General features: G+C 45.8%; 1 long non-coding RNA gene across 2 annotated transcripts; it reads left to right on the plus strand.

The window, feature by feature from the left end:
- Positions 1-1,188: 1,188 nt before the first annotated feature.
- On the plus strand, positions 1,189-26,198 carry LOC143528501 (uncharacterized). 2 transcript variants are annotated; one of them, XR_013134482.1, is made up of 4 exons: positions 1,189-1,294; positions 1,435-1,518; positions 23,477-23,587; positions 26,050-26,198. It is a non-coding gene; the product is annotated as an uncharacterized LOC143528501 (long non-coding RNA). The 2 variants fall into 2 exon arrangements; XR_013134483.1 differs by lacking the exons at positions 23,477-23,587; positions 26,050-26,198 and adding an exon at positions 7,520-7,759.
- The last annotated feature ends 973 nt before the right edge of the window (positions 26,199-27,171 follow it).

The raw sequence follows: 27,171 nt of genomic DNA on the forward strand, positions 1-27,171 counted from the left end.
GTGATCTCAAGTTCCGGAATTCACATGCCTGAACGATCTGGTTTGAAAGTTTCATAATGAGGGAGGGGAGCATTGTGATGTGTTTAGGGGCTGTATCTTTTCATAACACCCCAACACTGATATAATTGGTCTCTGCCCATTAATGTGCACGAGCAAATATAAAAAAGCACATTTGTAACTTGTTCAGAGGCCACACCAATACAGAGAGAGATAGATGCACACAATCTTTTGAAGGTAAAATAGTCTCTTTTCTAGCTAGGCAGTAAGTTTGGCATAATGAGGTCTGACAAGCCCACGGATGTGAGAAGTCGAGCCGCTAAGTCAAAGTCGCTAACTGAAAAGGGCAAGAAACAGTATGGAAGCTTAATCCGAAGCCGATGCATGAATCCCATCAAATGGATTATCGCCAGTGGCAAAGTGCAACTCTGACAGACACTGGCAAATCAATTCATAAATATCCAGTACTTAGATTAGTCTGTGATACTACTGTCCAGATCCCTTTTGGGAAATGTCACCTGCAAAATTTGAACCCCTCTTAAACACAGATCTTTCTTTATTTTCCTCTCATCCAAAGATTGTTCGTTAAATAAAAGCGTAGCCACAGAACTACCAAGAAATCATTTACCAAGTTTAGAACTTCACATGCTGCATCTTTGATGCATCTTTTACAGTCTGATTGGAAAAATACAAAAGCAGCATCAAATAAATTAATGTACAGCCTAACAGGGCGCAATGACCATTAGCCCCGTCATACAGATCATTTACAGGCTTCAGATAAAATGCAAATGTGAAAAGCGTCATATAAAGTTACCAGTGAAGACTGCAGCTGGGCTTTGTCATGAGAGCAACCTCGGTGTGTTGTGAAATGCTGCTCTATCAGAACCGGTCCTCTTGACAGATTAAATCATTTTGCAGCTTTTGTGATCTGCAGTGGGCGCACCAGCTGTTTGATATTTTGGAACTTTTTATGTTGTGCCATATTGTTTTGAAAACTCACATATCAGAGTGCGTATTGTTAGACCTTAACCACTGCTGTTAATTGGATTTAATCTAAAATGACCCATCTGTGTAGGCGCTTTTATGATGGTGATTTAGTTACTTCAAAGTCAAAATCCTTTTTCATGTTTCCACAGATTTTTGCAACTGTACAGCCGGTCTGGCGGTTTCTTTTATCGCATCATTCTTAGGGTTCTGAGCACCGCCCTTCTGGCCATCGAGGCATGTGAACGTTAGTTCAACAAGAGCCTCGAAATATTTTCCGGCATCACGTGGCATGATCCAAACTCCCTCAAAGGTGTCTTCATGATATATAATGACTTTGGACTTTTCTGTGTGAAAATGCTTCTTCAAACATTGTCATTAAAAGTTAAGGGGGGTCGAAACTCTTCACATATGTTGTCTAAGTTTAACTGCAGCCAGAACCAAATTTTTCAGGGTTTCACGGATTCGATAAGACGGCTTGAGAGAGGGAGTGCTGTTATGCCGGCATAAAAGCCACAGCGGGAGCTACATCACTCAGTGAGTGCCAGAAAGCATTACACTGAACATTATATGTCTTACTTTTTTATCATATCAGCAAGAGCAATTGATGACTTTCTAAAGTGCCATAAGCTGTTGACCTCTGAATCACGTTTTAAGTGGGCCCTTGCATTTCTGAAGGAAATGTGTATCTTCAACTAGTCAGTCAACCTATATGCTGTCAGTTAGACAGGTTGCTAAGCACTGTAAGCCTGTAAAGACTTACTAAATGAAGGCAGGCTGACATTAATCAAACCACCTGTCGGCCAGTGACCTGCCTGTGGCTCAGGTGTTCACACGGTGGCCCTTGATGAGGTTGGACAGTGTTTTCATTACCCTGGTCTCTCTTCTGTCAGGATCTTAGCGGGAGGGCCCTGCCTGTAGGCCCTTACAATGGGATGTCGTTTGCATGTTCTGAGGTGCTGGGATGAGGTGTTACACTCTGCACGCTTTGTACATACGCTTCTCTCTCATACACTCCTGTGACCTGAAAGCCAATGCGATCTCAAATGTTACAGAAGGGAATTAGTTTCCTGTAATCTCCTTCTGAAGAAGAGAAAATCGATCAGTTCTCCGTACTACGTGCCAGAGTACAGGGTCTGGCCAAAATGATCTTCAGAATTTCAAGAGCACCAGTGGCCCGGCGTCAAGATGTCAGGAACTCCTAATGGACATTTGAGTGTATTTGGGTGAATAATGAACAGAAGTCAATGACAAGCAGCAGATGGGAATGCAGTTGTAGGAAGTGAGTGCTGACAACATATGGAAGAGAGAGGAAGGCTTCCCAGAACACAGCAGAAAAGGGTTGTTCCCAACATTTGGCTGCAGCCTGGACGGTGGACATCTAAGCGGACATCTAAGCGTCTGCAGAAGCTTCCCTTTGGTAATGGTTTGTTATTGATTGACATGCGAGTATCAATTAAGGAGGATGCCATTAACAGCCAAGCAATTGCAAAGTCATATCTGTGTGGAAGTCGTATCCATGTCGGTGTTGAGTGTAGGGTAACCTTCAAAGATAGCACACAGCCGTGAGTTCCCTCACGCAGGCACACAAGCGCACGCAATCGCCCGTTTCCTCCCTGGTTATGAGAGCGAGGATGCAAATTAGAGGTACATAATCAAATTTAAATGAATACCTGCTGCATATTTCTGCTCTTTTTTGACTTGTTGACACATGTGGTGCTCTTTGGGAGAGACTAAGATGTCTAATTAAGTTTGCTTCGTTACCAAGCACAAAGGCAAACAACAACACATGGTAATTACAGACACCCCCCTCCCCCTCTATTTTTGTGTTTTGGCCCGAGTGACCATTTATGAGGCCTTGACAGGATTTTAATTCTCTTTATCTGCGGCGTGCGGGCGCGGGCGTCGGAGCAGGCTGTCACAGAGGTTGTCAGCCTCGGAGGAGACGCGGGGCAGCCGTGACGACGCTGACGGGGCCGTGTCTTTGGTAATTAGGAGGAGACGAGGATGCGCTGCGTGCGTGAGTGTGCCGCCTACGCTTCGTGTCAGACACGCGGGACGTGTTCCGACCGAAATGATTCAGGAGAGGTGTGCGGCTGACAGAGACGGCTCACTCACGGCTGAGAGGAAGCCGTCTTTGCAGGAACTCGGAGATACTGGACGGCAAATCCTCAGATTGAAGTCGTGTTTGTTTCTTTACATTTTTTTAACCAACACGTCAGTGCGTGTTAGCCTACCGTGTCCTACTGCGGCAGTATAGTTGAAGGTAAAAACTAATGAGAAAAACACCATGAACACATTTTAAGAATAAAATACACAAAAAAATAGCTGAAATGAATAACGTTGTTTTTCTATGATTAGAGGATTCAGGGTTTCAGCCGAGGTACTCGTGTTTGCTTGGCTTCTCAACGAGATCATAAATACACAACCTCCCTTTCCTCCTCATACTGCTAAATATACACACAAATAAACATAACCTCAGCGCCTTGTCTTGAACTCACCGCCAAAAATTTCTAGTAAAAAATAATAATAATAATAATGAAACTATTGGAAACTAATGGAAAATGGATCACATGGACACCATGAATGCTGCGGTGTGTGTGGTACCTTCTTTGACCCCTAACTCCTTCTACCACAACCTACCTTGTTTAAGAGAACAAGATCTTACTGGTTGGAATACAATAGTGTGAAGGCTTATTGTTTGATTTCCTACCTCAAAAGTAAAAAAAAATCAACTGGGTTTTGATGATTGCTAAACACTGCAATATTGTCTGAGGTTCCCACTAATTTGGACGGTACCACTGCATGTCTTAATGGAGGCGTTCCCATCTGCTGAACCGATTTTCCCTAAGCACTTTAAGCATATTACTCAGCTCTTAGTTATGCTCTACAGCTGAATCTGGAGTCCTCCACGTGGTACCTCGCAGTTCTGATGTGCCTGTGTTCCACTCAGTTGCACAGGGTATAATACGAAATGGTTCTGGAGTGGCTGGACACAACTTACTGCTATTGATCATATCTGACGAAATCATTGTGCTGCATACACCACTGGGCATCTGATGTGAGCCACAGCCCAGTTACCTGACCAAACACACTTCTGGGTTATGTAAGACACAGTCACTTTCATCCAACTGAGCCATAGAGAGAGGGGGGAGGGCAGGGAAAGAGAGGGGGAGAGGGAAACGGAGAGTTTTACATAAGCTAACACAGCAAGAAGCTCCTCAAAATCTATAGATGCCTAGAAACAAAGATATTATATATGTCCCTATAAGGTTGAAATATCTGCCAGTGTTACATTATGGTTACTAGAAAACTGACCTGTTAACAGGTTGCATTGCAAGTAAAAGCAATACTTCAGTCCTGAAGTGTATATCACCATCTGAGCTTTGGGATTCTGTATGTTGGACACCTTCTCACTTCCGCTCCTGCACCCCTCTCCTACATAACAAACTTTACATTGTTCAAGGGAATAATTGAACTCCTCGTTCCAACTTTTCTTCATACCATCCATCAAAGTTCATTGTGAGAGCTGTGGTAGACCATCGTTCATCTGTCTCCTCCATCTCCCTTACCACACACGACTTCACCTGCGACCAGCTTCTCCATCTATCTCCACCCACATTCCGTTACTCCAGTACATGCACTGGCGTCAGCTGTGAGGCAAACCTAATAAAAACCTGCCCACCTGGGCACCAAACCCTTTCAGGAAATCAGCTTTACCATTACATAAGTAGCTACTTCAGGAAATGTTAGGGGGATTCAGGAGAGGGCTGGATTTCCACCCACGGTTTTCAGAGCCTTAATCACATCTTGGTTGTTTTCCTCCTCCGATGCGTCAAAGACTCTGAGTGCCCTGACCTCTCGGAATGTCCTGACCTCTCGGAATGTCCTGACCTCTCGGAGTGTCGTGACCTCTCGGAGTGCCCTGACCTCTCGGAATGTCCTGACCTCTCGGAATGTCCTGACCTCTCGGAGTGCCCTGACCTCTCGGAATGTCCTGACCTCTCGGAGTGTCCTGACCTCTCGGAGTGCCCTGACCTCTCCTTGCAGCACACAAGGTGAGCCTCCAATCCACGTAGGTGGTCATGGACTCAAAGCTTGGACCCATGATCCCACAGGTTGGCTTGCTCTTTCAAACAAATGGTGGCAAAGGAGCTCCAACCCTTCCCCGTCTCCTGAATGCCCACTTCCTGACGCTCTTAAAGATTCATTCTGCCTTTCTGTCCTCGACAGCCATCTGGTAATGGCAGTTCCGTACTTTTCATGCGCGGCAATAAAACCTGTCAAAAGGTTAATGAATGCAAATAAAAGCAATACTCGGGTTGCAGCAACATCTTCGGCGACTGAAAAGAAGTCATAAAGCAGAGAACGTGTGATATTAAACCTAATCAGGGAGCCATACGTTATCCTCTCCGCATTGTCAGGAGACAGCAGTAGCTGATAAAAGTGAATGACCCCCTTAACCACGTGTCTTGGCAACGGCTTCAGAATGTTTGGTTTAGTTCTTTAGCTCTGTTAAAACAAACAAAAGCTAATTGCCCCCTAAGGTGGTATTAAAACAGCTAAGAAACTGTCTGTCTGTCTGTCTGTCTGTGTAATTACACATGTATGTCTTTTCTTTCTCCTTGTAGCTTATATTGTAATACATCCTGGCATTGTGAATCTGGACAATAAAAATAAAACAGGGCCCAACAAAGGCAATACGCCTGTTTGATGCCTCTGATCTGATGGGCAGCCACTGGGCACAGTGGGCAGCCACTCTTGTAGCCCCTCCCCCCCTAGTTTAATTTCATGTTCTTTCCCAAGCTCCAGTTTCTAAACATGGCTGCCTGTTGCTGTCTGTCTAATGTAATAAATAGTTCACTCTTCCATGCATGAGGCACAAAGTCGCGAATCACAACCCTGCAAGTGCCAGGCAAACAAGATGAAAATGTGGAATTTATCATGTTTATCATGTTCATCGTGTCCCGCATTGATTCACTAAGGGTTGCAGCTTCCTTGTGTGTTTGTTCTCGGGTATGGGAAGGTATCGTATAATTCTGGACCCAGTAGGATTGTTTTGGTCTGATTCATTATGATGTAGTTCTCATCACTTTGATGCGCAGTATATGCATGACACGGTATGAATTAAAATATGGAACGTATCCTGTCCCGTGTTGATTCAATGAAGGATGCAGCATTCTCTTCCTCCGATCCCGTATTATAATAGACGGGTGGCAGTTTTACAGCCCAGATAGGTTAGGGAGACAGAGATGCACTGCAGGCTAGCAAATCAATGCAGAGATGAGGGAACACAAGCTGATCTGATTGTTGTTGCCACAATTCACTCTGGTCATTTCGGGACCAGAAGGGAAGCTTAGCTTCATCTTCTCATTGAAGTTATAAATACAGACACCTGCTCTGACACTAGGAGGCGGGGTAAACAGACACCTGCGCCGACAGTAGGAGGTGGGGCAAACACACCTGTGCTGACAGTAGGAGGCGGGGTAAACAGACACCTGCGCCGACAGTAGGAGGTGGGGCAAACACACCTGTGCTGACAGTAGGAGGCGGGGCAAACAGACACCTGCACTGACAGTAGGAGGCGGGGCATTCTGAAACCTGTGCTGACAGTAGGAGGCGGGGCATACTGAAACCTGTGCTGACAGTAGGAGGCAGTGCATACTGAAACCTGCGCTGATAGTAGGAGGCGGGGCATACTGAAACCTGCGCTGATAGTAGGAGGCGGGGCATACTGAAACCTGCGCTGATAGTAGGAGGCGGGGCATACTGAAACCTGTGCTGACAGTAGGAGGCAGGGCATACTGAAACCTGCGCTGATAGTAGGAGGCGGGGCATACTGAAACCTGTGCTGACAGTAGGAGGCGGGGCATACTGAAACCTGTGCTGACAGTAGGAGGCGGGGCATACTGAAACCTGCGCTGACAGTAGGAGGCGGGGCATACTGAAACCTGCGCTGATAGTAGGAGGCGGGGCATACTGAAACCTGCGCTGATAGTAGGAGGCGGGGCATACTGAAACCTGCGCTGACAGTAGGAGGCGAGGCTTTCAGACACCTGCGCTGACACGAGTATGACAGAGTATGATCGCTCCACAACACCATTCTGTCAGGGTGTTATGACAATCCTAGGAGTTGCTACAGGACCCACAAGCTCCTCCCTGGCTCTGCTCACACCCCTTCCAGCCTGGGAAGGCGGTAGGTGGAGTTCTGATAGTGCTGCATCGCCCGGGTTCGGAGCATCGGTCCATGTTGAAGGACGTGCAGTAGAGCTGGAGTGAGCGCTGAGGTCTGGAAGGCAGAGCCGCCTGTGCAGTTTGGAAAACGACGTACAAGTGTGGCTCTCTAAAAACGCCACGCTCGTGTTCTTCACGCCTCCCCTGTTATTCTCCATTTATCCAACTTCTAATGCTTTCCTTTCTTCTTCCCTGTAAACCCAGCAGATGATCTCTGGCGAACAGGAACAACTGTGTTACATCATGAATATCCAAATATGTATTACATAATGCGATTCTCTGTTTTTCCTCTGTGATTCTTGAGTTTTCTGATGCGACACTGGGAACTGGTGTAAGGAGACAATAATCAAAAGGAACAGGACGAGAAGAATTCCCATGACATCAGGCACCACAGTTTCGAGATTACATCACACTAACAGTCTGAGCATTGCATATACATCTGTAAGGGTGTGAAGTTTCATTAGAGTCGTAAAATATGAGTGTTCTTGAGTTTTGCTTTCAGAGTGTTATCTTTTATTCTACAGTCTGGAGGCTGCTTATGCAATACTTTGTATGTTGATCCATTTGCTGTGTTTGTGATGCACTGAAATGTCCCAAAAGGAGTAGAAATGAAAAACAGAGATAAATTTTGTTGCTGAATAATTACCACCTGTATACTGTCTTCTTCTAAAAACATAGGATTAGGGTTAGGATTAGACTTTAGGATTAGTCTTAATACAAGTGAAAACCAGAAAAGAATTATATAGAAGAATAGAAGAAGTTTCCAGTTCGTGAAATATGCGTGAACATATTACCCTGAAGAACAAAAGTGCTGAACTTTATTTCCAACAAATTTGCATTTTAAATGTGGCATTCTGTGCTGGTGAGAATGAGACTGCGTAATAATCGTTATCTGTTCCACTCGCATGTCCCTGTGCCTTCCATCCAGTCACTGGAGGTAAAGAACAGGTCAGGCTGGAGTTTCAAGCGCTGGGCAGATTCAAATGTCCGTTTAAATGTTACCCTGAAGGTTTGTCCTCATTCCGGGCCTATGTGCGCCACAAGGAACATTCCACACTAGCAGATGCAGCAGTGTGGGGTTCGGCCTGAAACCGTATCTCTAATCTCTGGCTAGAGCGAACTTAGATGATGAGTTGCAGCTGGGATGCATTTCATCCCAAGTTCGGGTTTGTGCGGGACGGCGTTCCTGTGGCTCAGAGTGACAGATGAACAGAAGAAGCTCCTGGACTGTGTGCCAGCGCTGTTGTGCAGGTGGGCAGTGATTGGGTTACACGTGCGGTGCAGGCGGAGGCCTGCCGGGCCTGGCTCTTTACGCTCTGTGTCATCAGGCCACACATCAGTGGAAAACTAATCCATCAAAGAGCCATTGCACAGCCCAGGACCAAAGGACAGTTCTGTGGCTGGAGTCGTAAATCGGGTAGGAAGCACCATTGTGAGGCATATTTCCATGGCAGGCGTACTGTTTCATGGGATCATTAATATGTTAGTGAGATTGTATTTCATCACAGATAAATACTTTATGTCCTGTTGTAGATAAATACTTTATATCCTGTTGTTTCAGTTAAAATCATTATGATAAACAGGCCAGCTCTTGAATAACTGGGGCGGGTGGGTTATGAATGGACTCATGACGGACTAGCCTCTCATCAGGGTTTTATTTTTGGTCCATTACTTGAACATCCCAATCATTAGAGAAGTAATTTTCAAAAGAATCAGCCATGTGGCTGTCAAACATTCACTACCCAGAAGCATGAGATGAATTTGAACATTTAGCTAAAGCTTTCTGATAATGATGCCGTTCCATTTTAGCGTTCCACACCGCTGTTAATCGGCGTGGGAGAGAAAAAAACTCACCTCCCAACCCAGATGGTGAGCCATGGTGCAGCTGAACCGTTAAATTTGCAGGGTTCTCGCCCATGCCATGGGTGGTAGGGCTACAGCTGGTGTGTTTGTGTGTGTTTGTGTGAGGCTATGGACCACGACGAAGGCTGATGCTCATATGTGGAAATACTGGAGCATAAAATGATGGCATGTGTGTTAGCAGGACAACATGTCCAGTGTGGATGCTTGGTTTCCTGCTCCCAGACAAAGGCTACAAGAGAGATTATTAAAGATTCAACATTTTGCGACAGCCGACATGTCCACGTGGGCTCACTCTCTATTATTCAGAGCGCCAGTGGATGGAGCACGCATGGCTTTGCCAGAACACTCTGCTGTATTAACTCTCGTCCACGGGGGTTGTTTGTGGACCACCCCGGTTCTTTGTCCTGCAGAGCCCGTCTGCTGTGCGGCTGTCCCAATGATCCCGTGCCCTTCAACCCCCAGCGTTCTCCACTGCAGGGATCTTGGAACGTTTGCTCTGTGTACGCTGGTCAGAGCGAGAGCCGGCGTGGGGTGAGTGGGGGGGGGGGGGGGGGGGGGGGGGGAACGTGTCCAGATGTATCTGGCTCCGTGTGACGTGCGTTATGGATGACTTTGACGGCAGGACTGAGGGTTCTTCCTTCCTTACAGCCACCCCCCCCCCCCAAACACACACCAGTCCAGGGGCAGCTAGGACAGCTAGTAAGACTGTCTGCCGTCTGCTCCGGGGCAGCCGGTGAATTCCAAGCAGCCTGGCAGTACTGCGTGGACGGGTGGGTGTTTGTCATCCACAGGGCAGGTTATGCCTACCAAAGCAGGCTGCCTTGTGAGCGCTTCACAACGCTGCGAGCTCATAAATACTGCAGACTGAGGCTTTGTCATCCCTGACTGCCTGGACCTCTCCTGAGACATGGGCAGGTCAGCAATACTGCACCCCCGACCCCCCCCCCCCCCCCCCCCCCCCACCCCCCACACACACACACAGAGCTCCTCCCCCGGCTCCTCCCCACCCCTCACCGGGCCAGTGACAGAGCCACAGATTGTGATGTATCGTTGTAAATGTTTAAACGCCCCTGCTGCTATGCCAACGGAATAGTCACCTAATGTGTTGCCTCACAAAGCCATGGGAAAGAAATGGTTTCGTGCGACGAGGCAAAGCATGGATTGCGATCGATCGTATTTTTGCCATAAGTGATTGATGGCCATGAATTTGGGCTCCGCATATTACCGCGCATAATTTAGGCTGTTTGCGATGTTGACAGGGTAAGCTTTCAGCCGTGGGCGTGTATCAGAAGATGGACGTTATCTTGGCCTCCAGTTTATTGGACCGTTTGAAGCTCTCCTCACAGGTGACGCAGAACTGAAGCACCTGCAGTAAAGCTAACAAGCTTAACACTCTGATCCTGCACTCAGGGATAAAACACACTCCTCCAAGTAAGTTTTGAGGGGTTTGACACAGATGCGGGTTGCTAAACGCTCGTTTTGACACCTGTTTACAGAGCGGGTTCAAAGAAAGCCAGCTTACGACCAGCTTTTGCACTTGTTTGAATGAAAAACACCCCGCGCTCTCCTAGAAAGCAGCATTTGCATAAAAGCTTTGATTTAGCACAGATAAACGCAGCAGCGAGAGCGAGAGTTTTGTTAAGATTAGAGAAGTTCATTTGTTACATTAGGGAAAATTACATGTGTTTGTGTCACTGAGCAGAAAGGAATAAAGGGGGGAGAGTGAAAGAAGCCAAAAAGGTGTGTGTTGGGGTAGAGAGAGAGAGAGAGAGAGAGAGAGGCAAGCACGAATGATCACAATAGCAATCACAGTAAAGGAGGCAGAACGCAGATGAGACTGCAGGCCAGGACAGTGACGGGACAGAAAACGGCACATGGGCAGTGTGAGCGTGTCAGAACTGATGAATGACCTCAGAGGGAAGATGACTAATTGGGAGGACAGAGAGTGAATGAAGTGGATAAAATAGAGAGAAAGGTCAAAGGAACCATATGTCTGCCGAGTTCCCACGTGACCTGCGTGAGACTTGAGTCTGTATTGGCTTGCATTGGCTCCCAACCCACATACACACACACACACACACACACACACACACACAGAGGTCACTTTGCTTTTGAATCCTACAGCAAAATAAAATAGTGCCAGAAAACAAGTCCTTGTCGCTGTGTCCTACATGATCTGTGCTCGTCATGCATGTGTGAGTGTGAGCGAGTGTGTAGATTTAAACTATTCCGATGAATGAACACACCATGCTGGCTTTCTGTAGCATGGCACACACTCCACCAGATGATCACTATGACATTGATGAATTGAAGTCAAACGCGCTTAACGTTCGGGCTTGGCCCAATCTGGGACACCCTTACGGCACACGTGAAAGACACACTGCACATGATCTGTTAGCAACTGCTGCGAACCAGAGAGCGAATCAAAGCTGAATCAAAGCTGTTTGCCCCTTTTTACTACACATTCTGACAAAACGGGGGAGAGTGGTAAAGTCGTCACTCTTTGCTGGCCAACCACTGCGCCGTGTTCTGGTGAAGGCCAGCCTTTGTACCCCGGGCTGGGGGCTTGCTCCTTTCTGTGGTGTATATGAAGGTCAGTGGGCACGGCCTGCTGTGCCCGGCTGGTTTGACTTACCTTAGTAGCTCTGCCGGTATGTTCCACCTCCTCCCTGGCCAAGGGAACGGGGGAGGGGCTCCTGGATGGTGTTGAGGAGCCGTGAACAGCTCTGCCCATGGTGCCAACCATACACGACCCCCTGACGTCACCCCACACACACACACACACACACACACACCACACACACACACACACACACACACACACTCTCGACCTGCCGGCCACGTGAAGCCCCTACCTCAGAACGCTCCGCTGGAGGCCGCCGTTTTCACACGCGTCTACGTGAGAGTCACGTGACCGTCCCGAAAGTGGCGGCGCACCAGTCCTTCCGGCATGAGCTCAGCTGGGTCGCGGTGCACTTACACTCCGGGGAGCAAACATGAAAAGACCCATCAGGAGCCTGATTGGTTCTCTGGTCTTATTTGTCACGGATAAATAGTTAGGATGTGGCCAGGATCCAGAGTGTGTGCAGTGCCGTGTTTGGCAACACAAAGGCAACACAAGAGGAAAGCAGACAAATAACTCTCAAGTACCTTAACATTTTTGTGGCTTTTACTCAAGGATTCTGCCTGAATCTAGATTTATGATAGCAACTGCCGGCTCCGGGCTGCAAATTGCTTTGCCAATGTATGTTTATGAATGTGTGAACCGCAGTCTTTTTCCCGATTCTGATGTGTGACAGTAAAATAATGGGCTTGTACTGCATGTTGTTACCAGCCAGGATGCTAAAAGCATCAGCAGAGTCTCATTGATCTGAAAAAAACAAACTAACAACATTACAAACAAACAAACAAACAAACAGAAAACAGAACTGGCGTTTATATGCTAACCTGGCTTTAGCTCAACCCTGTCTCACAGCCCTCCAGGTAAACGCAGATTATTAATAGACCCACCATGTCTGTGACGGACTACTGCCTGCCCAGCTCCCGGGGCTCCTGTAGGTGGTGGTGGTGGTGGTGTAGGTGGGCGGAGCATGCCAGGGGGAGGAGCTGAATGCTAGTGGGCGTAGCTGGAACTGCTACAGCAGTGGAGTTCCTCTCCACCTCGCCCACAGTGCAGCCATGACACGGCAGCTGGTCCTCACCTGTAGGACTCATCATCTCTCCCTCCTTCCCACCGAGGAGCTTGTAATAACACGGAGAAGTGATGTACTCCGCGTCGCTTCTGCAACGGGCGGTGTTACACACGAGCCGTGTTTTCGTCTTCTACGCAGACACTTAGTACGACCCAGATGAACCTTCAGCTCTATTTAGCATTTTGGTACTGAAAGTGCTGATCTAAATTTTTCGCCAGTGGCTTCCTAATGAATACAACTGCATGAACAGAAAAGATCTGATCCTAGAGCAGTTGTACATTTAGACCCTTTATTGTAAAGCAGAGGTAGAAGATTACTTCTTCTGCTAGCGGAGGTCGAGTTATACAGAGAAGTTCCACTGTGGAGAAAAAGCTTTATTTTAGAGTCTGCCTCCTCAGCAACTTGTGTGAAGTCTTATGCAAAGTATTTCGCATTGTCACTGAGCATTTTAGTATTGAAGAAGCTCTTTCAGTGTATTTATTCCTTCACTAACTGCTGGTTGAAAATATGGAGCCCAGCAAAAGGTCACTGGGTGACAGCACAAGCTCCTCCCCCTCCGCCCTTTCCAGAACAGTGCCGTCCATCCCTGGCGAGCTGCTTTAAGAAGAGGGCGTGGCCAGCGTCAGCATTACCGCTGCCATCTCTGTTGCAACACTTCCCGTCTACTTCCTTTCATCTTTCTTTTTTTTGGGGTTGTGGGTGAGAAGTTGAACAATAAAAATCTACTGTTCTCCACTATTTATGCAAATGCAAAAATATGATTTATTAATTCCGCGCGTCTAAACGATGTCTGGGCTTCTGCGCTATCTCGGTTTCCTGCAACACTCATCTGCACTTATTCCCCAGCATTCTTTGCTCAAAGTCACTGGAGACATCTTCTGAATATCAATCCATCATGAGTGTGGATTTTATGACTGGTGTAACACCAGGCTGTCCCAGCTGAAGACTGAACAAACGTCCCCCTTCTGGTCAATGATGCTGCTCAATCGCAACATTATTTCCATTAAGTCGTAATGAAAATAAATGTCGGACTATTAACAACTGTGTACTGTTTGCAGAACGTAAAGTTTTAGCAGATAGCATAAGTTTTGAACATGTGCTCCAGGATAGAAGAGGCCACTGTTTGAGATATTTGGACATGCTCTTTATCGCTGTCATGACGGTCATGGACACACCCTTGTCCTTCCACAGCACACGCACATTTGCATTAATTCTATGCGCTCGTCCTTCACAGGCCTGATCTGATTTCACAAGGCAGTGCACTCAGCCTCTCTCTGTCCCCTGTAGTCCTGGCAACAGAGCCTACCCACAATGCACTGGCTGGTGGATTCCAGGGGCCATCTGTGTATAAGCATGTGAGCAAGGTCCTGGAGGCTCTCTCCAGATGTGCCATCACCGGATGGAGGGACCCAGAGACGGAGGGGCAGAGGGACGGAGGGATGGACAGAGGGTGGGGGGGGGGGGGGGGGGGGGGGGGGGGTTGTGAAGTCTTCAGTGCCAGAATGTAGTGGGGAGGGTGTGGGCCCTGGGGACAGTCTGGCCACAAGGTCTGGAGGGAGGAGCATCTGTACCTGATGTTCAGATGGTTTGATGCTCAAGTGACCACACAGCGATGGAGACACACATGATCAGGAACACTTACATGTACACTTAACATTTTTTCAGATGTTCTTATTCAGAGCGGCTTACAAAAGTGCAGCTCAGTGAAGGATCCTTAGCTAGTGCAGATACGTTATGGTCCAGAAATACTCAAACCAAGACAAAGTCAGAACAAGACTTATCGTTGAAAACCTAAATTGTGAGATATAATTCACTACTATATTAATATAATCCTAGAAAATACAAGAGAAATTGAGGACCAATATTAGTTCAACGCAAAAACAATTCAAGAGCAAATATAGGGCAATCTGTAAGTGCAAGATTAGATTACAATCAAATAACCTGAGACGAGTGTTCACTCGACATGCTGAAGAAGGTCATACAGCCGGTGGGAACCTTCATTCCACTAAACGTTTTCCAGTGGGAGTACAATCAGGAACACACAAGTTCACAGACATGCACAATCATAGCCATGCTCAGAGAAAGTAGTGGGCCAACGCATGTACATAGTCCACATTCTCAAAGTCTCTCTCTCTCTCTCTCTCTCTCTCTCTCTCTCTCTCTCTCTCTCTCTCTCTCTCTCTCTCTCTCTCTCTCTCTCTCTCATAGATTTTGCATTAGTCATAGTTTATGCCTTCTGGATGATGGATGTGTAGATGTCTGCTTCTATTTTACTTGCAAAAAAGCGCCATCTTTTTATTTTCTGCCTTAATTGTGTGTTTTGTGACATCAGACATATTTTCTGGACATATTTTCACATTCCCAGAAATGAATTATTGTGCTTAGGAAACATGTGCTGTGTGAGTACATTTATAAATTAAGAGCAGAAAAGGCAGACTTGAAATGATAATGAACCGTGTGAGTGAACAAGTGAATAGTTCAGTCTAAAAGACAGGATAGCAAACAGGCTAAACATTAGCTCCATCAGAAACATTAGCTCCATCAGAAACTGCAAGTAAAATGCAGCTGTAAATCAAAGCGTTGCTTTAAGCCACCGTCACACTGTCACGTTAAACTTAGCATGACAAACATACCATTAAAGGGGATTAAAACTTCCCAGTGTCTTAGGACCATTGCATCACCTCCATCAGATCTACTTCATGCTCTAAACGAACACTAAAAGTGAAGCCAAGTTTAACTGCCAGTTCCCTAAAAAATGATCAACACTTTAATATCAGTTTAGTCGTGGGAGACAGGAAGAAGCAAAATGTGGGTGTAAGCCATGTTAGAGGGGAGGAGAAATGTGACGGCGTTTGAGCAGATTTTTACGATTCTTTTCTTTCTGATTTATGGCGATGTTCTTTCTCATAAGTGCAGAATGTGTAGCATCAGAAGGATATATCGTCCGCAGGGAGAAAAAGTTTCCTCAGGTTGTTCGCGTTTTACGTCTTGCACTTTGATGGACAATTATGGGCAGTAGTTTGAACAGTAAATTAAAACCCGGTCCATTTAAGCAAAGCAGGTCTCTGCGTTTATGTTTACTAATCTTCCAGGTGATATCATAAAAAAGGACACTCAATGTCATCAGTGGTTGTAAAACATTGTTAGGTCGATGCTGTCTCTCTCTCGCTCTCTCTCTCTCTCTCTCTCTCTCTCTCCTCTCTCTCTCTCTCTCTCTCTCTCTCTCTCTCTCTTGTGTGATGCATATCTAATAGTGACCAATATGTACAGAAACACACCAGAGGGCATTTTTTATTAACCAGTAATGCTTACTGCAGCACACTGACTCTACTGGTTGTTGCACAGTATTTCCAGGGTTAGCTCATCTTCTCTGAACTACCTTTAGTGATATCGCTGTTAGGTTTTAATTATAAATGTCCTCATATGAATATGATTTTACTTTCTGAGAATTAAGAAGAGCTAATATTGTCTGAATAATGAATGTTTCACAGTGCCTGTCTAATGCACAAGTTTAGCAAGAAATTTACGAGCCTCGTAATTTTGTGTACACCTTGAGATCTTATTACTGTCGACGCATCTGTGTCCTCCCCTCTTGAATTGTAGAAAGTCACTGAGTGAAGAATAACACTTGAACGAGGATTAATTGGCCACATTGTATGGTTTGCTCTCATCAATCAAGCATCGATTAGCGCTTCAGCGATCCCCTTTCAGAAGGTCGCATACATTTAGCATTAATTAGCATCTTCACATTAGCTTAGGTGGGATGGGTTAACTGTTCTTCTCTATATAATTAGTTCTCTTATGCTGAACAGTCTCTATTGAGACCCCTGTAATGCCACCTGCTTCCAATCTACACATTTCTAAGACACCAAACAATTCATAGCTGACGTTTGCGACAGTAGATGAGGACGCAGAAACGCGGCGTGTGTTTATATGTCTGAATAACATATAGCATATAACATATAACATATAATCCTCCTGTTTCCTCAGCGTGGCATGCCAGACCCTGCTTCTCAATGGAGCTGCAACCTTTGACCTCTCAGAGGTGATGAGGGGGTGTGTCTTTACAGGTCTCTGCAGCTAAATGGCCAGAGATCACTGGTCAGATACAGGAAGTGCTTTTGCCTGGTTCAGGTGTCTGGTTAGCCAATCGCCTGTTGCTTCAGTAGCTGCCCTATATACCAGTGTCCTATTTGAGCCTCCACTGTATGTGTGTGTGGTCATGTGTCTCTGTGGTTGTGTGTGTGTGTGTGTGTGTGTGTGTGTGTGTGTGTGTGTGTGTGTGTGTGTGTGTGTGTGTGTGTGTGTGTGTGTGTGTGTGTGTGTGTGTGTGTGGTTGTGTGTGTGTGTGTGTGTGTGTGTGTGTGTATGCTATGGACTTGAAGGGCAAAATGAGTGGAGTTAATTTCAACATAATGAATGAATTCAGTACAACCAGTACCAAACAGTAATCACTCACTTCTGTCTATAACCTGTCAATTCACTTGCTGTTTGATGTATGTTTATGAATGTGTGTATGTTCGTATTTGTGTGCACACGTGCGTTTGTGGACACCTTCTGGACGACGTGCTTTCATGAGTCCACAAAATCTTGCATCTTGCCAGCCTCTCTCTATCTCTCTGTCCCTCTCCCACTCTGTCCCTCTTTCTCTCTGTCCCCTTCTCTCTTTCTGTCCCTCTCTGTCTCTCTCTGTCCCTCTTTCTCTCTCTGTCCCCCCTCTCTCTCTGTCCCTTTTCCTCTCTGTCTCTCTCTGTCCCCCTCTCTCTGTCCCCCTCTCTCTCTCTCTGTCCCTCTCTCTCTCTCTCTCTCTCTCTCTCTCTCTGTCCCTCTGTCTCCCTCTCTTCCATTCCTGTATAGATGTTCAGTCATGTGCTTCTGTGTTTATGTGAGGATGGTGTGTGCATGTGTTAGTACATGTGGGTGAGTACATGTGTGTATGTGTGTGTGTGTGTGTGTGATTCCTCAATTGCTCTTCAATCAGTGTGTTTCTGTGGTTCAGAGTTCACTAGCCTGTTGTCTCGAGCACCCTCATGCCTCTGATAATCTCACTAATCTCAGTGTGACGGCATTTTAGTGTTTTAATGTGATTACTGCAGTGCAACACAAGCCCGTCTTCCGTGGACATACGTCCCCCGCCACGCCATTTCCAACTCTCAACAGACCGTTTTGTCTCTTGTCTGATTCCCGCGCCGCAGGTCTCCTGCTATAAGTGGAAATGTTAACCTAAGACGAACAACTATTTCTGGAGTGAACGTGACTTTCAAAATGTTGCCTCACTGCCTCACTGCCTCACTGCAAACAGCTGAAAGGGAACGCAGCCGCTGTAATTTAAGGCGCACCTCTAACAGTGCACAGTGCGAGGCACACATATCTAATGCAGTTCCCCCTGCGTTTCAGAGGCATGGGGCCCTGATCTGGGGTCAGTCTGGCCTACAAATCAATGGAGCAGTGATGCAGCAGTGCTTGTGATCATGGCTTTCAGGCCAGCACCTTCCAACACAGCCATATATCAGCTGTGGTGAAAAGCCTTCCTGCTTCCATTTCACTTTGTCATGCAGGCCAATAGTCATGAAAGGGGAGCAGGACACCGCATTGATCCTCTGCCAGCGTGACTTCAGAGCCTGGGGGTGGGGGGGGTGGGGGGGGGTGGGGGGGTGGGGGGGGGACCCACAGAGTCACGAACCACAGAATGAACTGATTAAGCTGCAGAGATTGATTGATTTATTTATATGGATGAAGTGAAGGTTTAGGATTGGCTGTGCGGTTGATTTTTTTGGGCTGTGTAGTGGATGTAGGTTTTTGCCCGTCTGATGGGGGTGGTGTGGGCCCCGTGAATGAGGCTGGTCCTGTCAGCTGCCGCTTGGCTCAAGGTCGTTACGTGACCCCCACCGCTCACACAGCTCTGTTTCTGGGCAAAACGTGAGTTTGTGTCACAATGCTTCCATGTAAGGGTCAAGAAACAGTGGAGTAGTTACACTCATTCTTCCTGATTACAGCCTTTAAGTCCCCAGTCCAGACCTGAACCTGTCCAAACCATAACATTTAGGGTCATGTCTGTAAATCTTTGTAGTTGTCATACGAGGGCTCATATTTCATAGGACTGATAGGATGACTTGTGGAAGACTATTAAAAGAAAGCTTAATTAGACTTATCTTCATGTCTCTCCTTTTAGGCTGTGTTATATGTATATGAAGGATATTCATATTTTATGAGAATATTTTCTAATCTGGAGAAACTAGACCTATGTCAAAGAGATATTTAATTCAATAGTCTGTTTACTGTGTAACGATTCTTTTACAGAGTGTAAAAATGTTCTGTAAAAGGGTCAAATTCATTCTTTTCCATTCTCCACCTGTAATGTTACACAGATAAGTCGGCAAAAGAGGGAAGGAATCATTTAAATAATGTGTCATGCTTTTACACATCTTTTTTATATGTAAATTCTCATTTGTGACCTAGATGTCTTTAAAGCTAATGTATTAGGTACAGTTTGGGCTACACTACTGGCTGCTTCCTACAGACTCTTCAAACAAGGCTCCAACCTCCTGGCTCTCTCTCTCTCTCTCTCTCTCTCTCCTTGTGTCAGAACCTGCATTCATTTGCTCAGAGCAAAGCACAGCTAAATATTTTGTCTCCAAAAGAGCAAATTTACATACTGTTTTGGGGGTAATGGACCAAAAAACCCTACACACTCACACACACACACACACTGAAATGAACTATTAAGCCTTTTCTGGCGACGCAGCACATACCTCATTTGCTCCGTCCTGCGTTAATGTTTTCTTTTCTCCTCCTTTATGATTCTTCCTTCACTTCGCAGGAGTGCTCAGATTCATATTAACGAGAAGGCTGGTGTGTAAACAGGCCAGCATCCCCACAGCAGGGAGCACTTCTTTCTGGGGGAAGTTAGCACCCAAACAAGTAAACTCGGAGGCAGAGAGATGGCAAATAACGGCATGCGCACTCCTCCACTCGGAACCGCGTCCGGAGAACCAGTTGAGTTCTCTTTACTTGGCCAATCGAAGGGTTTATGATCTGGGGGCCAGACAGCTCCTGCCAAACCTGCTTACCGAATCTCCATCTAATCAAAATGGTTTTGGTGCTGCTGCCCCAGTGCCGGTCTGCTTCGTCAATACACACTCGTGGGTTTAGGCCATCTGGCCCCAATATAACACCCAACACATGCATGCATAACACCCCCCCTGGCCAGCGATACAGCCACGATGGGCAGCGTCCAGACGGCTGGAGCCCAAATCCTCGTGGATCTGTCAAGCTTTTGATACGGACCCGAGGCCTGGACACATCTCGCCGGCTGTCTGGGTTGAGAAGGAATTGAGACGGAGGATCGTAATGGCAACATAAACCCAGCTGCATAAATAGCGGCGGTGACACGGCACGTCGTGGTCCACGGGTGGAAAGCGCACGTGGGAATGTGCGTGTGCCATATCGTATCACACGCCTGGGTCTGAGGGAGCAGCGCGTGTGTGCCGGCCCACGGAGGAGAACCTCCACGCACTGTGGACCCGGCGCTGCTCTCCTGGGATGGTCCTCATTACCTGGATGCCGTGTGGTCCGGTTCCGGCTGCAGACGCCTGGACGCGGGCCCACGCTCTCATGTCTGGAGGAAAGGCTGAGGCCAGCTCTTCCTCAGCCCAGCGCACGGGGCCCGCGTGCAGGGTTCGGGGGCGCCGGTCTCTGGGCGGCGGGTGGTTCTGTTGCGGGTGGACTCAGTCAGCCCGTCACCTTTTGTAGTCTCAGCCTTTCAAGTGCCAGATGTGCCACGCTGGACTGCTGCCAGCATGATTGTGTTGGCACGGTAACGGTAGGCAGGCATGTGTATGCGTGCGTACACACACACACACACACACACACACACACACACACACACACGGAACTCTCAGACATAGAAACAAAATATGAACTATGAATATTTTTCAAAACAACCAATGCTCTACATTCTGCATATAACACCTCGTTCTTTATGCTATATTGTGCAAAATACTGTGAAAAGGGATCAATGTAAGTGTGTGCTTTCTCTTGGACGATTCAGAAAGCTTTATTGGCAAAACCATATTCATTTATAGTATTGTCAAAGCAATATTAAAACAGCAAGAATCTCTACCTCTATCAATACTAAAACAACAATACAATAATCTCTCACTGTTTATCAAAGGCAAAGAGTAGAAGAACAGGCAATACAGTCTCCTTGTAAGGTAGTGATCTACCTACAGTCTCCTTGTAAGGTAGTGATCTACCTATACAGTCTCCTTGTAAGGTAGTGATCTACCTATACAGTCTCTTTGTAAGGTAGTGATCTACCTATACAGTCTCCTTGTAAGGTAGTGATCTACCTATACAGTCTCCTTGTAAGGTAGTGATCTACCTATACAGTCTCCTTGTAAGGTAGTGATCTACCTATACAGTCTCTTTGTAAGGTAGTGGTCTACCTACAGTCTCCTTGTAAGGTAGTGATCTACCTATACAGTCTCTTTGTAAGGTAGTGATCTACCTACAGTCTCTTTGTAAGGTAGTGGTCTACCTACAGTCTCTTTGTAAGGAAGTGGTCTACCTATACAGTCTCTTTGTAAGGTAGTGATCTACCTACAGTCTCCTTGTAAGGTAGTGATCTACCTACAGTCTCTTTGTAAGGTAGTGGTCTACCTACAGTCTCTTTGTAAGGTAGTGGTCTACCTATACAGTCTCTTTGTAAGGTAGTGATCTACCTACAGTCTCCTTGTAAGGTAGTGATCTACCTACAGTCTCGTTGTAGGCAGTGATCTACGTATAGTCTCTTTTGTAAGGTAGTGATCTACCTACAGTCTCTTTGTAAGGTAGTGATCTACCTACAGTCTCTTTGTAGGCAGTGATCTACCTATACAGTCTCTTTGTAGGCAGTGATCTACCTATGCAGTCTCTTTGTATGGTAGTGATCTACCTATAAAGTCTCTTTGTAAGGTAATGATCTACCTACACTCTCTTTGTAAGGTAGTGATCTACCTATACAGTCTCTTTGTAAGGTAGTGGTCTACCTACAGTCTCTTTGTAAGGTAGTGATCTACCTATACAGACTCTTTGTAAGGTAGTGATCTACCTATACAGTCTCTTTGTAAGGTAGTGGTCTACCTACAGTCTCTTTGTAAGGTAGTGATCTACCTATACAGTCTCTTTGTAAGGTAGTGGTCTACTTATACAGTCTCTTTGTAAGGTAGAGATCTACCTATACAGTCTCTTTGTAAGGTAGTGATCTACCTATACAGTCTCTTTGTAAGGTAGTGATCTACCTATACAGTCTCTTTGCAAGGTAGTGATCTACCTATACAGTCTCTCTATGTAAGGTAGTGATCTACCTATACAGTCTCTCTATGTAAGGTAGTGGTCTACCTATACAGTCTCTTTGTAAGATAGTGGTCTACCTATACAGTCTCTTTGTAAGGTAGTGGTCTACCTACAGTCTCTTTGTAAGGTAGTGATCTACCTATACAGTCTCTTTGTAAGGTAGTGGTCTACCTACAGTCTCTTTGTAAGGTAGTGATCTACCTATACAGACTCTTTGTAAGGTAGTGGTCTACCTATACAGTCTCTTTGTAGGCAGTGATCTACCTACAGCAGGAAATAGCATGTAAATGCTAGGTCATTTTACAAACATCTCTCTCTCTCTCCGTGTCTCTTCCTTTTTGACACACACACACACACACATACACACACACACACACACACACACACACACACACACTTATGATCTTTTGCACCATATCATAGTATCTTGATGAAAATAGTGCTTTGGTGTTTGGTGCCCAGACTGGAGTGGAGCTGACTGCTCTATTGTTTTGTTTGTACACAGCTCCTTTCATTGGTCGGTATGTCCATGGCCATTTGACCACAGCTCCTTTCATTGGTCGTTTCGTCCATGGCACTTTGACCAGAGCTCCATTCATTGGTCAGTTCATCCATGGCACTTTGACCAGAGCTCCATTCATTGGCAAGCTCCATTCACTGGGCGGCTCATCCATGACACTTTGTTGTTAAGTCACATTTTAATCAGGTTTTATAAACTCTCACTCCATTAAGTGAATCACGTCTATCAGCATCTCATCAAGTCTTTAACATTGAATCAAACTGTGGCCCTACATTCCATGCACAGTATTGACTCCACCCACCACGGTCCAGCCCTCCCACTCACACCAGAGCAGTGCGGAGGCTCCACCCACCACGGTCCAGCCCTCACAAATCACTGCTTTTAATGTCAGGGTGGATTGAAGAGCAAAAAACATGTTTGCTGCCATATTGCTTGCATTCTCTCTCTCTCACTCACCCTCTCTCTCTCTCTCTCCATCTCCCTCTGTCTCTCACCCTATCTCTCTCTCTCTCTCTCTCTCTCTCTCACCCTCTCTCTCTCAAGCACACTCCCACCTTCTCTCCTTTTCTTGCTTTGTTTATCTTTATAGCGCTTTATTCAGTTACACCTACATCTAATCTTAACCCCACCTATAACCTCAGCAGCCAAACGCAAGTATTTACCCTCTCTTCATTCATTCTTCCTTTTCATTTGTAAGGTTTCCTTTTATTTTCATATAAATACAACATATTCAAATAAACCAAGCACACACATTTTCCTGCGTGTGTTCTGTGTCCCCCCCCCCTGTGTGAGGGGGACATCGGCGTGGTGGAGAAGCTGTCACACTGACGCGCGGTTGTGTTTTTATTAGCGGTGGTGACAGAACGGATGCGACTCGTCCTGTTCGCTCTGCCAGACTGACTGACAGAATTCAGCCCTCGCCACTGACACCAGCAGAGGGGCGTTTCAACCCTGCAGAAAGGTGTGTGTGTGTGTGTGTGTGTGTGTGTGTGTGTGTGTGTGTGTTGCAAGGGGGCGTGGGACGGGCGTCTCTCACATTGCTTGTTCAGAAATTCTTTATGAAGATTGTTCAGAGCAAAAAGAACGTACTGTTTAAAAATGGATCATCCTCTTTCATATTAATAACTGCAGAAACAGTAACAGATTACTATATCTCAGCAGATACAGTTATATCAGCAACAACTGCATGTTTGTGTATCTCAGTAAGTCGCAATCACTGTCTGTTATGTATCTCAGTAACAGTATCAAACAAAAGTAACTGGGCAGTTATGACATTATCAGCTATGACACACATATGTCAGTTATGTAACGCTAACCATCGTACGTCACATGTACCTCACTGTGTAACTGTAGTGCAATACTCACATGCACAGTGAGATTTAATTTCCTTTGTTTGAAAAAAGGGGGCAGTGCTACAATTGTAGCTGGACCTGGAGAATTATCTTAATACCATACAAGCAAGTTCTCCCCATCCGTATATCCAGTTTTAAGAAACCTAATTCTTTTACTGCTTTAAGGATGACAAGTTTATTTTTCACCCGCTGTCCTGCACTCCACTGGGTGAGTTTGTTTCCCTTGTTTAAGAGCAGGGTTGTGTTTATTTAATCACCAGAGAAGGGAACACTCCCTCCATTAAGAGGAAAAGGTGAATGTTCTGTGCTTCATCTATATGTTTGAAGGATATTAATTCTCTTATTTTATTCCTCTCTAAGCAATTAAGTTTATTTCTCTCCCTCTCTCTCTCTCTCTCACACACACACACACACACACACACACACTCACACACAAACACACACACATACACACATACACACTCACACACACACATAGTTTTATACCTAAATGGTCAAACATGACAAACCCTAACCTTAATCCTTATAGCCACAATACGTACAATTTATACAATATATCCCACTAATTATCTTTATGTACTAAGAGTGTTCTTATCATAAGCCTGTACACCAGCCAAGTGATAATCCCAGTGTGCAGAAATGCTTTGTTCTAGTTTGATCAAAATGGTAATTTGATGGTTTGATAATAACATTTTTGCCTTATAGACCACATTTCTATGTAGGAAAACAAAAGAAAATATAGTCAAATATACAAACACATATGACAAATGTACTCTTTCTTATCACAAGATTATTCTTTTATTCCTTATCTTCTAATTCTCTGAACACATATACACACAATCACACACCCACATAATAATTATCCTTGGGCACTGATGTTTAGGATGGATTCACAGGGTGTTTGTGTCTGTGTGTGTGTGTGTGTGTGTGTGTGTGCTGAAATTCACCCTTGTTGCCAACAGCATGACTAAAGCAGTATCTTCAGCGCCACCATAGGGTTGTAGTTTTGACCTTTCTACAACTTAACCCCCTAGCTCTCTTTCTCTCACTCTCTCTCTTTTACTCTCTCTTTCTCCCTCGCTCTCTCTATCTCCCCCTCTCTCTTTCTCTCTCCCTCCCTCTCTCTTTCGCTCTCTCCTTCTTTCTATCTCCCTCTCTCTCTCTCCCCCTCCCCCACTCTCTTTATCTCCCCCTCCCTCCCTCTCTCATTCTCACTCTCTCTCCCTCTCCCCCCTCTATCTCTCCACCCCTCTCTCTCTCTCTCTCTCTCTCTCTCTCACACACACACACACACACACACACACACATACACATACTCACACACACATCTCACTGCTCTCCTCTGTGGGATTCCACAGGTTCAGTTTCACCCTAGTCCTGCTCCGAGATTCTGGTTCAGATTCAGGTTGGGTGCACTCACACCCACCTCCTCTCCTGAGACAGCGCCACCCTGCACATTGTCTCCACCCAGACGCCTCATCCACCAGCTCCAGTGGGGTGGAGACGCTTCAGAGCTCATCTCCAGATTTCAATAACACTCTTAAGAAGGCCAAAAAGATGCTCTTCACCAAAAAGACGAATTGAACTCTCAAAGGATTCCCCGTGGTTCGGATCAGTCTCTCCCCCTAGACACACTGAATAGGAAGTCAGCTTCCGCCGTTGAAGCACATTCCTCCTGTGTGTTCACTTTCTTTGGTCGCTTCCACTTGGTAATGAGGGCCTTGATTAAAATGCAGACTTCTCAAAGTATTATGGGATCACGAGAGAGTTTTGCTTTTCAGAAATGCATTCACTATGCTCTTAGTAACGGGTTAATGGCTAGCGTTTCTGAGTTCTGCCTGGTGACTATTTCTTTTTTATTCAAGCTATCATTAGTCATAATGTGTGTGTGTGTGTGTGTGTGTGTGTGTGTGTGTGTGTGTGTGTGTGTGTGTGTGTATGTGTATCAGTGCGTGTGTACAGCTATGAGATGAGCATGTGTGTAGGTGTATCTGTGTTTGTGCTTGCCTCTTGCGCTGGTCTCTCTGTGCTTCCAACCTGCTTCTTCTTTAATGATCTCCACCTCTCTCAGACCGACTCCTCGTCTCAGATCGATGACCATTGGCCTCCAAGTCTCCAGCGACTTCAGTGGTCCAAGAAGCTGCCAAGAAGCCATACACACATGAACTTCAGGGACAGACTGTGGTCATGAACTCAAGACTCCTGATTGTCTCAGGTCACGGATGAGAAAAACAGCAACGGCTTCTCTTCAAATCCTTATGAGTGTTGCTTATATACAACACGTGTTGTAGGATTTCACGGGCCGTGTGGACTTGATGCAATGGCTGCCTGTTCTTGAATATGGAACAGTCGGTGCTGTGGAGGAGATGAACGGGGTTCTGTCCTTGCTGTGGAGGAGATCAGAAGTTGCTGTATAAGTGTTAGTGTGTGTGTGTGTGTGTGTGTGTGTGTGTGTGTGTGTGTGTGTGTGTGTGTGTGTGTGTGTGTGTGTGTGTGTGTGTCTCACTGAGCGCTCTCCCGGTGGGTATATACTGTGCTCACATTTCAGGGCTCACACTTCTGTTTTGGTCTCCTGACATGGATTAAGATAAAGGTTACCCACTCCCTCATGACTTTCATGTTTGGCTGGGAATATAACAACCTCTAACTCTATATGACACATTTGCTCAGAAGAGGAAATAAATAGGCTTATTGAGAAAGGTAGAAGAAAGCTGGAGAATGGCCAATGATGCTTAAACGATTTAGCTCTCCAACTTTAGTATGGAAAAAAAGCTAAACCACATGGGGATCTTGGGTAATTGGTGGGTTGCTTCGCTTAACCATTATTGAAAGCAAAGGTCACTACTCTCCTCCTGAGTCCTGCATAAGGTGCTTTAAGCTTTGTGGAGAGTACTTCAGAAACACTCAAAACAGTCATTTCATTTGTATTTATATTTTTTTTATCATTTAGTTTGCTGTTACTAAGTAGAGGTAAGTTCTAAACACTTACTGGTTTGTGTGTGGGCTCAAATGAACTCTTCACAAGTTCACTTAAAATTTTACGAAGCACAACTGGCAAAACGGTCCAAGAGTGCACTTTATTAAGAAGATGAAGATGATGGTGATGATGATATTGTTGAAGTAGAAAGCAGATCATATCAGCAGGGCTAATCAGACCCCTTCGGGACATTCTGGAACTGGGTTTAGAGCAGGA

This window comes from Brachyhypopomus gauderio, chromosome 12 (genome assembly GCF_052324685.1).
Source record: "Brachyhypopomus gauderio isolate BG-103 chromosome 12, BGAUD_0.2, whole genome shotgun sequence".
Classification (NCBI taxonomy): Eukaryota; Metazoa; Chordata; class Actinopteri; order Gymnotiformes; family Hypopomidae; genus Brachyhypopomus; species Brachyhypopomus gauderio.